General features: G+C 37.2%; 1 long non-coding RNA gene across 1 annotated transcript; it reads left to right on the forward strand.

Moving 5' to 3' along the window:
* The first annotated feature begins 7,092 nt into the window (after window positions 1–7,092).
* Window positions 7,093–16,450, forward strand: LOC149255304 (uncharacterized). The gene is made up of 3 exons (XR_016266354.1): window positions 7,093–7,171; window positions 15,890–15,969; window positions 16,127–16,450. It is a non-coding gene; the product is annotated as an uncharacterized LOC149255304 (long non-coding RNA).
* The last annotated feature ends 1,155 nt before the right edge of the window (window positions 16,451–17,605 follow it).

Raw genomic sequence — 17,605 nt, forward strand, 5'->3', positions numbered from 1 at the left:
GCATGTCATCCAATAGGCCCATAGTACTACGGGTATGCATAGGTCCCAATCACTTCGCTGAGCATTACAAACCTTGGTTAGCGCATTCTCCAGTACTTCATTGAATGCTTCCACTGTTCTGTTAGCCTGTAGATGATAAGGCATGCTCTTCTGGTGATAGATCTGAAATTCCTTCGTCAACGCGCTGATTGTTTCATTCAGAAAGTGCATACCACGATCACTCATCAAAACCTTTGGACAACCAAATCGCGTCAGTACATACTCAAAGAGGAAATTTGCAGCAGTCACACCTATGCAACCTTTCACCCACTGTGCCTCCGCCCATCGAGTCAAATACTATATCGTGGTGATAATGTACCTTGCTCCTATCTTTCCTTGGGGCTGAATAGGTCCCACAAAATCTATCGCCCATTTCTCAAAGGGTTGTAACGTCATCTGTGGATTCAGAGGCAACTCATCCCTCCACGATGGCCTGCCGGTCCTTTGACACACATCACATGCTTTGTAGTACGCTTTCGAATCTTGATGGAGGGTTGGCCACCACAACCCTGCGTGTAGAATCTTCTGCGCAGTCACTCTCCCTGCATAATGTCCTCCCGCGGTACCCCCATGAGCGTCCACGAGGATACTACTCCTTTCAAACTCCGGTACATACCATCGCAATATCTCATCGGACCCCATTTTATATAGATGCACAAAGGCAACGCGAAAGCTTCAAAGGGAAGTTTTTTTTTCCTCAAGGAAGAAGACATTTTTAGTTCCAGAGATCGGGCAGAGGTTCCAGAGGGTCGGAGAAGCGTTTTCCCTGTTAGTAGCAGACATGACGACTTGATTTCCAGTTGTTCCATGCAGAGCAAATGCAGGCAGCGCGAGTGCGGGTAGTGCGAGTGCAAGTCGAGCGTGTAACAAACTGCTCCAGGGTGAAGTAGACGTTATGCAGGGCTAGGTGGACGGCTTGATTTTCAGTGACAGTCAAGTGTCGGGATTGGCTGGAGTGAGTAATTTCCCTCAGTATATTTTTGCTAGTATTTTCTCTACAGGATTGTCAGTATTCGGTATCCAGATTGAACTAAGATAAATTCATTGCTGCTTAATAATATAAAACCCTCAGCAGTTGCACTGATTTTCCCAAGTTTGGTTTTTCCGGGCACTTTTGTCCAAAAATAATTGTATCATATCTTATGTGTGTGCTAGCATTTCTCAGTTTCCAGTGCTATTAATTTCCATAGTTTTGTTTGTGAAGGTTGCAATCTGATTTACTCAGTATTTTTCGTAGCAAATAAATTGTTAAATTAATTAACAATTAGAAGAATAATTTCTAGTTGTTGCAATAGGATTTCGGATTTGAAATTTTCACACAAAATTCTGTCAATCCAGTTCAAGGTTTAAAGGCCCAATGTTCTTTATTCTTTCTCAACGATATCTTCTAATGATAATGGTAGGAAGGAAAAGTCATAATATTGATCCTCTATTGATTTCTTTGAATTGGTGGGACTATGCATATCTAACGATCCTTGATCAATATTGGATATATAATTATTGAGTTCACTGATGCCATCTACATAAAATGGAAATTTTGGTTCTCTATGAAGAATAAATGGCTTGCCATCTAATGTGGTTATGGTAACATGGGATAAATCCATCTACAAATACCCACCTACCATGGCTAACCATTTTCTTGATAAGGCCATACCCCAGGTATCATGAACAACAACGATAGCTATATCAATGAGCAGAGCAATGTTAGGATTAGCAACCGAAGCAACCTTTACACTTTTGATTATGCCATAGACCTGGATAGATTTAGAGTCAAAACAGCGCACCATTCTATAAGGTCTATTAATTTGCACTTCTAATTGGTTCATGACTTTTAATGGAACTACATTAGCAGAGGCTCTAGTATCAAGCATACAATGATGCAAAATCAAGTCATTCACTACTAATGAAAGGAAGAAAGGTGCATGTCCTTCATTTTTCGATCTTAAATACATGTTCAACAAATTCTTCAGGTTCTTTATCAAGGTTAAGGATTTTCTTTATTTGGCCTCTTTGAGGTTCAAGCTTCGCCAATTCAAGAAAAGAAACATGAACACTTACTTTAGTCAAATAATTTCCTAAATCAACATCTAATGAAGCATCATTGTTGCTTTGGGATTTTGGGGATGTTGTTGCTAAAGGGAAAATGTGTTCTAGTCCAATTCTTTGGTGGGGCATCATTGTTGTTTGCCTCAAGGATTTCCATTTGTTTGCTTCTTCTAGTATAATATAACCCTTTTAACCTATCCTCAACTTCTATAACATTAACATTTTCATTTTATGTCTTTATGTGTCCTTTGATCATTTCATCATGTTGTTGCTTAGCAATACGGTAAATTTTGTTTGGAAAAACAGTCAAGGTACATGAGTCACTTTATCAAATTTAAATTCTTTGATCTTTCCTCTTCACTCGCTTGATTATAAGGATAGTCCACTTAAGTATGGAAATCATTCCGATAAGGACACCAAGGGATCCCTTCTTAGGCAATCATGTTAGTAGGGGTGAGAGTATTAGGCACACATTATTGAGGGTAAGCTTTACTACCACTTGGGACTAGATTTCTTCTAGGAGGTTTGTCATTATTGTAATGTGGCTTGGGAGGAAAATTTTGACATGAACCTCTCTCTCTATCCAAGAGAGTCAACTTTTTCATCATTCTAATTTGACCCTGCATGAGCTCATTAACTACTTTATCAAATTCTTGGGGAAAAGCTTGCAAAGCTAGGTTGACATGACTCGAAGGCTTAGGCTTGGTTTCAACCTTGACTCTAGGATGTTGATTTGGGGTAGCATTGGATGTGCTCTAGCCACGAAATTTGATGGAGAGGTTGGGACGCATGAGATCTCCAATACCGAGAAAGGGTTTGGGCAGATTCTATACAGTTTGAGAAATATTAAAATGATTAATATTTTTAATGGAGTCCCTAAGTCTAAACTTATGGAAAGTATAATATTAATGAGGAGTAATATAAAACTGTGTTAGAATGGTCCAAAAGACATGGATCAAGCCAGATCTAATCTTAGCCATTGACTAGGGACTTAATCTTGGTCGTTGATATGTCAACGAGAAAAGTATAAGAGGAGGCTTGAGGGTCACTTTGAGGGTACACCAGATGATCAGTGATTCTATTCTCTAGAGTGGGGTTTGCCAAGAGAGAATCAGTAATCGGAGTTGCAGCTGAGGGGCAGTGAGTACAGAGAGACAGAGATAGTGCTGAGAGATCAACACAGGAGCCAGAGAGAGTGACGCAGCATCAGCCAGGGCTCATGCAGAGGCAGCCAGGAGCTGTGTAGTGCTTCAGAGAGGCTAGCATAGCTGATGCAGTGGGCCAGAAGGCTAATGCAGGGCCTCCTGAGGCTGACGCAAGGCCAGCACTGGGCAAAGAGAGGCTGACGCTAGGGTTTCTGGGGGGTTTATCTGGGGTTTTAGTCGAGACATCTGTCTCAGACTAAGAGGTGCTATTGCCAAGGGCATTCTCTGTTGGGTAAGATAGATTTGGCACCCAGATTGTATTATGAAATTGCATGATAAGAAAACCCTCAGATAGCGGCACCAATTTTCCCGCATTGGGTTTTTCCAGGGACATTGATCCAAAAGTAACGGTGTCATTTTGTGTGCTTGTTTCTGTTTCCTTCAGTTGATGATCTATAATATGTTGAGCATGCACTAGTGTTTATTTTCAGTATTTACATGGTAAATAACTTGTTAAGTAACAGAACAAGTAGGTAGGAATAAATCAATAAAGTGTATGGAGGGTTTCTAACTAGTAGACTTAGAAACTTCAACATAGGATAGGAGAGCAAGTCTACCTTAGAGGTCAAGAGTTAATGTTCAGTATTCAAAACATACCCCTTAGCTTAGTCTAGACTTGTAGGTTCCTTGTTCTTAAGGGCATAGGAAAAGTGTCGATCAAATGCAGTGATATATTGCATTAGTATTGTATCTGCAACAAGCAGAAGCTAGCTGGTATTTGTTTGACCAAGCGTTCATACCTCTAATTGAAATCCTGGACACTGTCATTTTCTTTCTTTTTAGCCTCCTGAAACTGAGCGATCGACTATCTTCCATCTTTTTTTGAAGACATCATGGAACTGATCCTAGTTCTTCATTTATCCAGTAGGTATGTCTAGGAACCATGCTCTAGCATTTCCTTCGAAAGAGAAGGCAAAGAGTTTCATGACTACATCTTCTTCTTCAATGCTTCTTTCGTCAACACGCCAGTAAAATAGATCATTGTGTTGCCCAACTATGACTACATCATTCCCTGAAAAATTTGGCAACCATTCTTCAAACTCATTGGGTGTTTTGTTGGGGAATCCTTGAATGGCACTCATGTCCAAGGGCTTGAAAGCATTAGTGAGCCATGTTTTTTCCATTATGGTTGAGGTAGAAGGACTCTTGAAGAGAGCTTTGGCTATAGGTGTATTTGGAGCTCTCTTCTTTTGGGGAAGAATAGTTGCTTTACTAAAACTTTGACTAGAAGCTCCTAAGCTGGAATAGGACTTTGGAGTCACTATAAGAGAAACTTTAACCGTGGCTCTAGGATATTCTCATCAAATGAAATTGAAGCATAGACTTCAGATCATGAGGAAGACTCAACTCCTCCCTGATAACGGTGCCAAAAATGTTACCACAAAATCTAGCAGCCTAGTGCAAAACCTCACTAAGCACTTTAGTTAAGCCAACAATGAGATCAGGAACCATTGTTACCTTAGTGGTTTTTCTCCTATTGTTTTGTGGATGGATATTATCCCCACAAGGGAGGATTCCCCGACATGTCCCAAAGATAAATCCAAGAATTCCCAGGCTAAATAACCTCTATGGAACCACTTAATTTAAACACCTCAAAAATGTGTTAAATAAGGTAAGGCTCTTGGTGAAAATGAGATGTTGAGTTTAAAGAACCTATGGCTAAGTCTAGAGGGTTGAGATAAGTCTTGGAGATGCTCAAATAGATTTCAAACACATCCCACCATTAATTAAAGAATTGTTGTTATAAATTAGGGTTCGCAATAAAGACTATACATCATGCCAAATTTATGATAGCAATGATAAATAGCCCAACAAATAATAATTAACAATAAAATAACAAAGACTATTTGGTAGGTAAAAAAGAAAAAGGATGAAGTGAAGTTTTCAATGTCTGGAAATGCACATAAATATCTAAGAACCCTAGACTTTAGCCCTAAAATTATGGTTGGAAATTGCATAAAATGATCATTTTTCTGTTTTTCAATTTAACAGATGTAAACCCTAGTTCTAGGAAAATACCATATAAGGTGGTTTACGCTATTTAATGCAAAATTTTCCAAACCCTAACCATAGTTTACAATGATGAAAAAAAAAAACAACTTTTATGAGATTTACACACAAATACCAGTGCTACGGGGGAGTAACCTCGCCCCCTTCCTCTCCCTCCCGCTCCTGAATCGTGCTCAGGGAGCAACCCTGAGAGTGCACTCCCAAAACACTCCCATTTGGGAGCGATTTTCGGGAGAATGGATGATGGTCCTACAGAAAAAAATTCTCTCCCTAGCTTTTCTTCACAAAAAAAATTCACAAAGACATTCCATACGCAATTTTTTTCAAAGGAACAAGTATTTTTGAGTGGGGCAACCTAATATTCAAATCTATGGCCCTAGTATTGATATGCAAGTCATGGCAATGTTAGTAAAATTGACGTTCCCTAGTATTGATATGCAATTCATGGCAATGTTAGTAAAATTGACATTCCCCTTTATCTTTCATTTTCATCCTTTTACTTAAATTTTTAGCATTACCATGAAATGACTTGGGATGTTTGAGAGTGGTTTCGACCTCATTAGATTTCGTATAGAGACAAAATCTTGACTTGACATGCTACGTTTTTTCTATCTTATGTTAATTCTTTGAGGGTGATATTAATGACAAAGATCCCAAGATAGGCAATAATTTTGATCATATGTACGTATTTGTTGTAGCATGATTTTTTTGGATGCTAGAGGCCATCTAGAGCCTGTTTGTTGATGTATTTTCGGTTCAAAGATGGATTGCACTAGATGTTATTTTGGTTATGTGCACCCTTACATGCTATATAAATGAGAACTTGTAATTTGTGGACCTATGCTTGATGAAGATTTTAACTAGATGATTGATGTTATATGGTTTAATCCATGTTTTTATGCTTTTTATAACTAATTTGTCATTCTACATGCTTGTGTTGACATATATGCATCAAAATATATAAAAATATATATTATATAAAATTCACTCTTGATTCACTCCCGACTTGCAAGCATCTGAAAATTGTCGCTCCTTGCTTCTACTTGCGCTTCCGCTCCCACTTCCAAGCAACCTAGACAAATACTACTACCTTTCATCAATTGGGTATATGGAGTCAAAAGAGCGAGGTAAAAAATGGAAGACCCCAGATGGAGAGGAAAAGAGAGGAGAATTTCACTCACAACTTGATGATTTTAACTAAGAAGTGATATAAGGTCAAGGAACGCAATTCTAGTTTTCTTGAAGATGTTAAAGCCATAAAAGATACAACATATCATGAAGACGTCATAAAGCCCTAATTCTACAACATTAGAAAAAATGGAAGAAATTACTCACAATAAACTTGCACCATTCAGCAAAAGCATCACTTCATCAATCCAAAAAAGTTTATCCATACAATTTTACCTTCCCCAAGACAAATCACTACTATAGTGATCCATTGCGCCTTCTTTTACAAGAGAGAAACGAGTGTGTGTGACAATGATCCTCCTAAGTTCAACTTCCCTCTACTTAAAGCAGGGCAACCAAAGTTGAATTAAGATAAAATAAACTAAAAATTCTAAAATATCACTTTAATGTTTACAAGTTAAGTGGGTCACTAGCTGACGTAAAAGATAGCTCTCATAATATGAGGCATAGATATCTGTAGATCATCATAGTGTTGTTGGCTCGTACGCTGAGCAAATAGGAGAAAAGTTCTCCTAGGGTTATGCACTCAAGTGGGTAACCGTTCCCATTTGCTCATCAATGGCAATAGAGTTAAGGGCACAATGCATAGTCTTGAAGTTAAGGGCTTCTTTTCTTTGTAACAGGCAGTGATCGTGCTCCAATTAAGGGTCTCGCAAACCTCCGGTTTGTCATTTCTAAAAATGGTGGGTTCAATTTGCCCCAGTCCTCATAGGTAGCGAAACAGGAAATATTTTTCAACTGTTCTCGTTTCTGATGTGCTCTTAAAATTGCTGAAGTGCATTGATAAGGAAATATAAGGAAATAGTTAAAAGTGTGCGGAAATTTCCAAGACCATATTTTAAAAAAACCAAGACCTAAGTTATCAAAAATAAATAAATCGATAAAAATCAGATTTGAAAAATCAAATCCATTCATAAATCACGACATTATATGAAAAAACATTTATTATGTACTTTCAGAATATTATATAAAGTAGAAGTATAAATAACTTTTATTAACTATTATAAATATGATGTCAACGTTGTCTATCTATATATAAAATAACCTATTTTACATTTTATAATTATAAGCCAAAGTATATTATGATATGAAGAAGTAAATTTTAACTATATGCAAATAAAGGTAATTTGGGAAAGGGCCAGGTGTATGCTTTCAAACTGGAGTTTATCTATCTCTGATGTAAGAGTTTATCTTTCTCCAGGCTATGGCTTAAGATTAGAGACATCTGGTGGTAGGGAGTGAAAGTTTGCCTACTGTAGATTGTTGGTGGCTTGGAAAACATGTCATGAATCCACCCAAAATCCTAAAAACATAAAAATTTAAATATATGAGAAACAATGACAAGTCACAAACGTGAACTATATTCACGTTCACGTTAAGGTTTTTATTTGCCATAGTCTATCTGTTGGACATTTTGGAGGTTTTGTTGGCTTATTTTTTGGTCTAATTTGCTGAGAATTTGGCAAGAACTTGTTGGAATCACAAGTTTGAGTTGTGAACTTTCCACATTCCCAATGCCCCAAAAGGTTTTTCAGGGTGCTGAATCCATTTTAAACAACAAAAATCAAGATTTCACCAAAAAAAAATCAGCGAATTCTGGCCAAAAGCTCCAAAATATCTAATAATTAGACAATGCCTTTCTATTTTTGTAATTTTTTAAAAAGTGGCTTTTTCTGAAGCCATTGGAAAAAGTTGGTTGAGGTGCAGCATAGTTGAGCTAAACCTTATGACCTTAGAATGGCTCTTTCCCTATTCAACAAGGCCACTTATGTTTGGATTGATGTGATTTAGAAGAACTCTATATGCAATAGCTATGATATGGAGAATTTTGTCTTCAAGTCTTTCTTGGTTGTCTTTGAAAAATCGAAGAGCTTGCATGAGCAACAAGTTGCAATAGAGATCTTATAAATGATATTGTTGATACAATTTATAGTGCACATTTTGTGATGCACTCTCCATGTGGGTTTGATTTATTATGCCAAAGCCTTGATCAAGGATTTGGTCATTTTATAGTGGATACTTTGCCTTTTTGTGATGCTACATCTTAAGAATTTGTTCAAAACGACATTCATATGGCTGAGTACTTATTTCTGAAAATTTGTTGCAATAACTGATTTATTTCTCCTACTTATTTATGATAATTTATTTACCAATACTTCAGTAAATACTAAAATAAATTCAGTTGTAGACTTCACAAACTAGAACTAAAAATTAAATGGCAAGAGAAACATCAGCATATGAACAATCACATTGACACACTTGTTTTTAGACAATCCTCCCCGGAAAAACCCAATGTGGGAAAACCGGTGTAGCAGATTTGAGGATTCTTATTATTGGTAGTAAATATTTGAATACAATCTAGGATACTCATCTAGCAATCTTCTACAAAGAAACGCTGGCGGAAAATCTGAATGAGTTTTACCTCACTTCACCCGGCAGAATTTCAACAGATCCGACACAAGACTGGCCCGTCTATTTCTGTGTTGGCTCTGCGTCAGCCCTGTGTCACCTTCTCTACCCTTTGCGTCAACTCTCTTGGCTATTCCAGCAGTTTCGACTGTTCTAGCAGTTCTAGATTCTACGTGACAGGCAACTTTTTTGTGTCAGCTCTCCCGGCTACTGAGCTACCTCTCTGCAAACTCTCTTTACCTCTTTGTTTTGTATTTTCCAAAAAGTCCTTCTCCCGGATTCTCTCTGCCCCTCAGCTACAAGATCTCCCCATTCGATTTTCCTCCTGAGAACTTCTCACCTCAGAAAATCAATTTCCTCAATCTCTCTAATCAATGGCTAAGATTAAAACATGACTTGATCCGCCTTCTAGATCATTCTCACTTATATTTTGATTAGTACCCATTAATATTTTAATTTTCCTAAGTTTAGACTTAGAAACCCCATTAAAAATATCAATTATTTTAATAAAATACAATCCAGATGGAATTTCACCAAACGGTTTCTGGGTTCTTTAGAACTCATGTGCCTTAGCCTCTCCACCAATTTTGAAGGCTAGAGCACTTCCGATGCTACCAAAAACTAACACTCCCTCTTAACGAGAAAAGTGTTCTAGCAAAAATGTCCACTTGCATGTTGCTCTATTTCTGAAGCACCTTCTTTCTGCACTGCTATGCCACCAACACTCTGCCACTGTTGCTACTGTACTTTTGCCCATGACACTGCCACTACTGCATCTGTTCTACAACTCCCTCTCAAACGTTACATCATTCTATTGAAAGGGATTTTCCAACATACCTATCTATTCCCAAAATTGAGCAAACTTGGCTCTTCTTAGAGCCTTGGTGAGTATGTCTGCCACCTGATTTCATGTGGGAGTGTACTCCAACTGTACCACTCCACACTGAACATAGTCTCTGATAAAGTGACATTGAATATCGATGTGTTTGGAGCGATCATGAAATATTGGATTTTTAGAGAGCTTGATACAACTCTCATTATCACAAAAGATCCTTCTCACTTCCATCCTTCTCTTGAATAGATTTACAAACAATTTCCTGAACCATATAGCTTCACATGTTGCTTTGCTAGCTGCCATATACTCAGCTTCAGCAGAGCTCAGAGCTACAGACTTCTGCTTCTTACTGCACCAGGAGGTCATCCTAGATCCAATACCGAAGCAATACCCAGTGGTACTTTTCCTATCTACTGAACTTCCTACCCAATTTGCAACAGTGAATCCACTCAATTCGATATCATTTCCCTTCGTGTACCTTAATCCAAAATTTATTGTTCCATGTACATACCTGAGAATGTGATTTGTTGTTGCCCAGTGCGCCCTTTTTGGTTCCACGATGAACTTACTAAGGGTGCTGACAGTATAATACAAGTCTGGCCTGGTGTTGACCAGATACATAAGTGACCCAATGAGTTGTTTGTATAAGGTGGGGTCCACTTTCTTTTCTCCCGAAGCATCTATTTTCTTCCAATTGGTAATCATTGGTGTAGCCATAGGCCAACAATCCCGCATTCTCAATCTTTTCGGAATTTCTGATGCATATCTTCCTTGGCCAAAGAAGATCTTACCATCCTGCTACAAAACTTCCAATCCCATAAAATAGTGCATTAGCCCCAAATCCTTCATATCAAACTCAGTTTCTAGGTTCTTCTTACAATCCTCTATGAGTCTGGATGATCCTGTCAAAAATAGATCATCCACATACAATGCCAAAATCAATGGCTCACCTTCTATCAGCAAATAATAAATATTGGGATCGAATCGCTCTTGATGAATCCCAGCTATTGTAAGTAGTTTCCAATTCGACCATACCAAGCTCTGGGTGCTTGTTTTAGCTCGTACAAGGATTTCTTCAACTTGCACACATGAGTTCTCTTTTCATGTGTTTTGAAATCCTCTGGTTGTTCGATATATACCTCTTCCTCTATCGCCCCATTCAAGAACGTTGTCTTGACATCCATTTGGTGAATCTCCCTTCCCATCTGTGCTGCAAGGGATATAATGGATCTGATAGAGGTATATCGAGCTACTAGGGAAAAGGTTTCCTCATAGTCTATTCCATCCTTTTGCACATATCCTTTTGCGACAAACCTAGCCTTGTACTTATCTACGCTTCCATCTGCAGTATACTTGATCTTGTAGATCCGTCTTGAACCTACAACGGATCTGTTCTCTGGTATTGGTACAATTTCCAAGACATCATTTGTCATGATAGAACTGTACTCTTCTACCATGGCATCCACCCATACCTGGTGTTGTATGGCGTCTTGAAAACTAGAGGGTTCTTCGACCTGAGCTACCAATGCTTGGTACCTGTCAGGTTGTCTACATTGCCTTTTCTCAGCTCTAGGAGCTCCAACGAATTCCCTTGCGCCCCTCAAAGTCTGTCGTACGTCTCGGATAGTTCTTCCACTGGTGGTGGGAGGTTCCATATGTTCCTATTACTATCCCTGTTGTGGCACTCCTTACTCCTCTTCTCTTGAGGAGATGTTAGTATTGGTTACCATGCTTGAACCAAATACTTGTCTTCCTGTCAGATATGATCCCTATTGTTGGACTAGAGGAGCATCCTCATCCTGTTCTTGAAATAGAATCTCATGAGATTTGCTGAAGGCTCTATCTTCCATGAACTTTGCATCCTGCCTTACTACAATCTTTTTGCTGCTCAAAATGTAGATCCGATATGCCTTTGAAGTCTCACTGTAACCTACTAGATACCCAACTTCGGTAAGCTGCTCTAACTTGCGCCGCTTCTCTTCTGGAATATGGCAATAAGCTACACTTCCAAATGTTCTGAGGTGACTTACTTTTGGCTTCTTTCTTGTGAAAACTCCCTCTAGTGTCTTCTTTCCTAAAGCCCTGTGAAGATTCTTGTTTTGAATGTGTACAACCGTGCTGCATGCTTCTGCCCATAAAAAGTTGGGTAAATTCTGATCATATAACATTGCCTTTGCTGCTCCAACAATAGTTATGTTCTTCTTTTCTGCGACTCCATTCTGTTTTGGATTATAGGGTGTTGTCCATTCTCTTCGGATCCCTTCTCTTGCACAAAAATTAGTGAAGTTCTTATTCGTGTATTCTCCAGGTCCATTGTCTGAGCGCAATATCTTGATCTTCCTTATTATCAGGTTTTCCACTAGAGCCTTAAACTCTTTAAACCGATCAAAGACCTCATCCTTGGTTTTCAAAAAATAGATCCAAGTTTTCTTGGAATGGTCATCTATGAAGGTAACAAAATACCCAGCAACATTGATGGCCCTTGTAGATGTCGGACCGCAAATGTTTGAGTGTATTAACCTCAATACACTCTTAGCTCTATTGTTGCTTTTGGAATATGCTACTTTGGTGTAATTACCTAGCACGCAGACTCTGCATGTATCATCATGCTTGGTAGTAAGCACTGGAACCCCTATAATAGTTTCCTTGAGCATTCATAACACCCCATGATGTAAGTGACCCATCCTCCTATGCCACAACTCATTTAATTCCTTTCCTCCTTCGACATTACTGCTTATCAGTGCCATAGGAGACTTAAGTTGCAACTTGTATAATTTGTTGCTTCGAGTTCCAATCTGCACCCTATTTTTCCACCTTAGATGCTTGACATATACTCTATTACCAATGAAGTATACATCATATCTCTTATCTTGTAATTGAGAGACAAAAATCAAATTCATTCCCATACCTGGCACATGCAATACATTCGTGGCCTGAAGACTATCTCTTGTTGCTGTCTGGAATATAATAGTTCCTTTTCCTACTGGGGTGCACTTCGTCCTATTACCCATTGTGATTTGAAAGTTCATCTGTTTCTCCTGACAGCTCGAGAAATATTCTTGTTCTCCAGTCATATGAGTTGAAGCCCCTCTATCAATGTACCAGTCCTCGGCTGATGCAGAACTTGATAGGCAAGAAAACTCCTCTTCTAGCCTGGAAGCTAATTTGGAAATATTTTGATCACTATTGTTCTCCATGCCCTTTTTCGTTGCTTCCATCTTGCCTGAACCTTGCTCTAATACCATGTGAAAATTTGTTACAATAATTGATTTATTTCTCCTACTTATTTATGATAAGTTATTTACCAGTACTTAATGTAAATACCAAAATAAATTCAATTGTAGACTTCACAAACTAGAACTGAAAATTAAACGGCAAGAGAAACATTAGCATATGAACAATCACATTGAAATACTTGTTTTTGGGCAATTGTCCTCGGAAAAACACAATGTGGGAAAATCGGTGCAACATATCTGAGGATTTTTATTATTGGCAGTAAATATCTGAATACAATCTAGGATGCTCATTTAGCAATCATTTGTAGAGAAAATATTGGCAGAAAATCTGAGTGAGTTTTACCTCACTTCACCCAGCAGAATTCCAGTTGATCCAGCACAAGACTAGCTAACCTTGACTATTTTTGCGTTGGCTTTGTGTCAGCCCTGTGTCACCTTCTCTGCCCTCTACATCAGCTCTCTCGGTAGTTCTTGGAAGTTTCTGTTGTTTCAGGAATTTTGGATTCTGCGTGACGGGTAGCTTTTCTGCATTAGCTCTCTCGGCTACTGTGTTGCCTCTACGTCAGCTCTCTCGATTGTTCCGACAGTTCCCGGCAATTCCGGTAGTTTCAACTATTCCGGCAGTTCTGGATTCTACGTGACATGAAACTTTTTGCGTTAGTTCTCCCAGCTACTGCGCTGCCTCTCTGCAAGTTCTCTCTGCCTCTCTGTTCTGAATTTTCCGGAAAGTACTTCTCCGAGATTCTCTTTGCCCCTCCGCTGCAAGATCTCCCCAATCGATTCTCCTCCTGAAAACTTCTCATTTCAGAAAATCGATTTCCTCAATCTCTTTGTGTGTTTTCAAATGGACCCCAAGCCTCCATGTTATACTTTTCCTGTTGAATAATCAACAACCGATATTAAGTCTCTAAGATATACAGTGGAAAATTATTTTTCTGATAATTACTTCTAATGATCTTTAATTAATTTTTCTTATCTCACTGATATCATTTAGCAATTATACATATAAAATCTCAACAATAAAGTAGTGAAAACAGTAGAAACAATAAAGATTATAGAAACATAGCCATGCATAAAGGAGAACAACAATTCCCTGGGAAACCAAACTTGGGAGAAAACATAGCAACTCTTCTAGGAGAAATTCTTCTTCAACAAGGTTTACAATAAATTGTCTAGAAATCTGTGCCAAAAACCAAGTCTAAACTTCAGTCACCTCATCCTTTTTCTGCTCCCATGAGTGTCTTCTATAGAAAAGATGATTGTGAATGAGTGATCAAATGAAGTGTCACAACATGTATATATATACAAGTGGTATAGGTGTATTTACCCTTAAGGGACACACCCTTTCATGGTGGGGTTGACATGTCCCTTTTGAACCTACATGAAACTCAAATAAAATTTATTTTATTTTAATTTCCATATTTTTTCCCAGAAAATTTAGGAGCCCTCTTGGCATGTGAGAATACCTCCTCATGCTACACAAAAATCAACAGATTTATGAGCAAGAGCTGTATCAAAACAAGTTTATTCTGCTATCTTTAAATAAAACATTAACCACAGAAAAATCCCAGCCATTAACATGTCAATCTTTAGGCTCTAAAAGCAAGTCGTTGATGGTTTATTTGCATTGGTTTAATACGTTTGGTGTATTAGAGCATAACACAAGTGAAACATCCCAAAGATTCAATGCCAAATTTACTAAACCAACTCATTAAAACCTCCAGTGCATTGATATATCAGCCGTAAAATGTGAATCGTTTGTCCATTTAAGCAAATTGTTTGGGTTTTCAATACATCGTTTAGATTTATGTGATGGATTATAACTCAAATATAGTAAAAAATCAACTAAACACGTGCCCAAACATGAGTGTGATCAGTCATTGAAGCTTGAATTATCAATACACTCCAGTATTTATAGAACCATGAAAGAAACTTTTAAAACCTCAAAATTGTTTGGTTAAATAAAGCATCATTCAGTGTACTTGACAATGTACTGATTAGATCCATAAATATTTGAAATTTATCCATTTGATCTAGGAAAATTATGATAAAACATTTCGTGCTTCAAGCGAAATGTGAAATGATTTACAAAATGAACTTTTAAGTCTAAAAATTCTAAACTTCAGGCACAATGACTTGAGTATACAATCTAAATCTAGAAAATAAACCAATTAAACCCTAGGTTACAATTTAAATAAAAGAAAAATGAAAAAATTTAAATGAGGAGGAAAAAATGAAGAACACCAGTGCTTGACTTCTACTTGAGTTGTGGAGTCACACTTGGCCACTCTTGAGGCTCTGTCCTTGTATTGGACCTTGAGATTATAGGTAACCATTAAGTGGGTCTAATAACTTCCCCTAGATTTACTAAGTAATTACCTCACAAGCTCCTCTAGCTGTAGCAAGATACTCCTCATACGGCATTTTGCTAGCTCTTTTATCCACACAAAGAAACAAACAAACAAAAACTAAACTTATTACCTGAAACACTCTTGATAGGACTAGACAAGAAAAACATTCAAGAAATATCAAAGCAAGCAACAACTTTGGGCATGACGGATGTATTTTCGATGTATTTTCAATTTCGAAAATTTCCTCTTTTCCATATGCTTTTACATTTTTTCATAATTTAATGTTTTCTAAAAATATATATTTGTTGTGATTCCCAACCTGCCATTTCCTGCAAAGTTGGAAACCCATACCCATGTTCTGGGAATTTGTGCAATATGGTTAATCTACATTAGAATTGTATCTGAGCGAACCTGATCAACTGAACGAGCCTACTTATGAATTTCTTGAATCGTGGTTGATGCTTGGAACAGAGGGAAATCTGATCTAATGAAGTTGACATGGAAATGATTTATCTTATTGGTTAAATACTTATTCCTGTCTTTAAGTATCTTTTGTATTGGACGTCTCAGGTTCACATTCTGACAGGTTACCCAGTGCTCATACTTGTTTTAATCATTTGTTGTTGCCTGAATATGAGAATAAAGAAAAGGTATTTGGCATCCTCTTTACATTAATTCTGTGAAAAAAGTTTATATCACATATTTTTTTGTTCTCTAAAGGGAATATTGACCTGCATTCATGTCTTTGATTTCTTAAGCCTTGGACATATGGCTGAGAAATGTTCATGGATTTGTTTTGTTTTACAGCTGAAGGAACGGTTGTTGATAGCAATCAATACTTCACAAGGCTTTGGATTGATGTAAGGAAACTTAATTGTTTCAATGTTTGAGGTTTGTATAATAGAGTCAAGATGGCTTTTAAAATCATGCTGTAACAGAAAATAGTTGTACAATCTACACAAAAAATTTGCACTGTATTAGCTTCTTGCTCCAAGAACAGAGCTTGTATTAATATGAACTATATGAAATGTCTAAGAACACTGATTTCAAGATCTCTCTGCTAAGTTATACTGTCATGATATCAATTCTATTGTATAATTTTTATATAACATGGTTCAAAGGAACCAAATATCAGCCTTATCAACTGTAATAATTTTATACACATAATGATGTTAGTTAGCAGAACTTTCACTGACCGCCTTTTTGTGAGCATTCACCTAATGTGAACAAAATTGGATTTGGACCAATTTAAAAGATTCATGTTATCGATATTCATCTTCGAGCTGTAATGAATAGAACTATTTGGAAAGAAAAATAGATGAAAAATATTTAGAATTAGTACTCTTTGACAAAGGGGCTAGGGAATCACAATAAAATTTTAATGCAGAATGATTCCAATCCCTCAATTCTCAAAATTATGGTATGTTTATCCATTTAAGAAGCTAATTCATTTCAATTGAGTTATAAAATCATATATTTGCAAATTATGTCAGCCTTTAAGGGAAGTGCTCAAGCTTGAAAATGCCACTTACAATAATGGCAATCCAAAATGTATGTATACAACAATGTTCCACCTAGTTTATTGGGCATGGAGAAGCATATAGGTGGCAATGTGCACCTGATAATTGTGGAGAGATCTTCAAAATTTTAAGGGATGTTAAATAAGTCTAGTCCAAGATATGGACATGCCCCAAAGAGAGGAAAATCTACTATATAGAAATTTGAAAATATTGAAAAGATTAGAAATGGATTTATTAATGGTGATCTCCATTCAAAAGAATTGAAATGGTAGGTGAGACAAGAGGGTTGAAAAAGAAGTTTTGAATGTGTTATGTTAAAATTTAATGTACTTTCTAATCCATGTTATTCCGTAAACATTAAATGTTAATACATGCTAGCATTCAATGATGGTACAAATATTGTTATGTTAAGTGGGCTTTAATTATTAATAGATAGTGACTGTTATGAATAATTATATAGGAAATAATGTAAAATAATATAAATGATAATAATCATAAATAATGATTAGTTAATTAGTAATTAGGTTGAAGAGGCATGTCTAAATGAGACATGACTCTCCATGAAGAGACACCTGCTTGGTATATAAGCAAGCCTCTCATTCTCAATGTAGCAATCATTCTTATTCATATATTTAATATAATATTTATATCCTCAATGGATAACCTCATATTCCAAGTCTTTTGGAGTAATTAATCTATAGAAGGAACTTTGTTCGCTTCATTTGGTATCAGAGTTGTTTGATCCTCTGGCCACTTAACCATTGCA

Source organism: Pinus tabuliformis, chromosome 7, assembly GCF_031772625.1.
Source record: "Pinus tabuliformis cultivar Carrire ecotype Pingquan chromosome 7, CPIR1, whole genome shotgun sequence".
Classification (NCBI taxonomy): Eukaryota; Viridiplantae; Streptophyta; class Pinopsida; order Pinales; family Pinaceae; genus Pinus; species Pinus tabuliformis.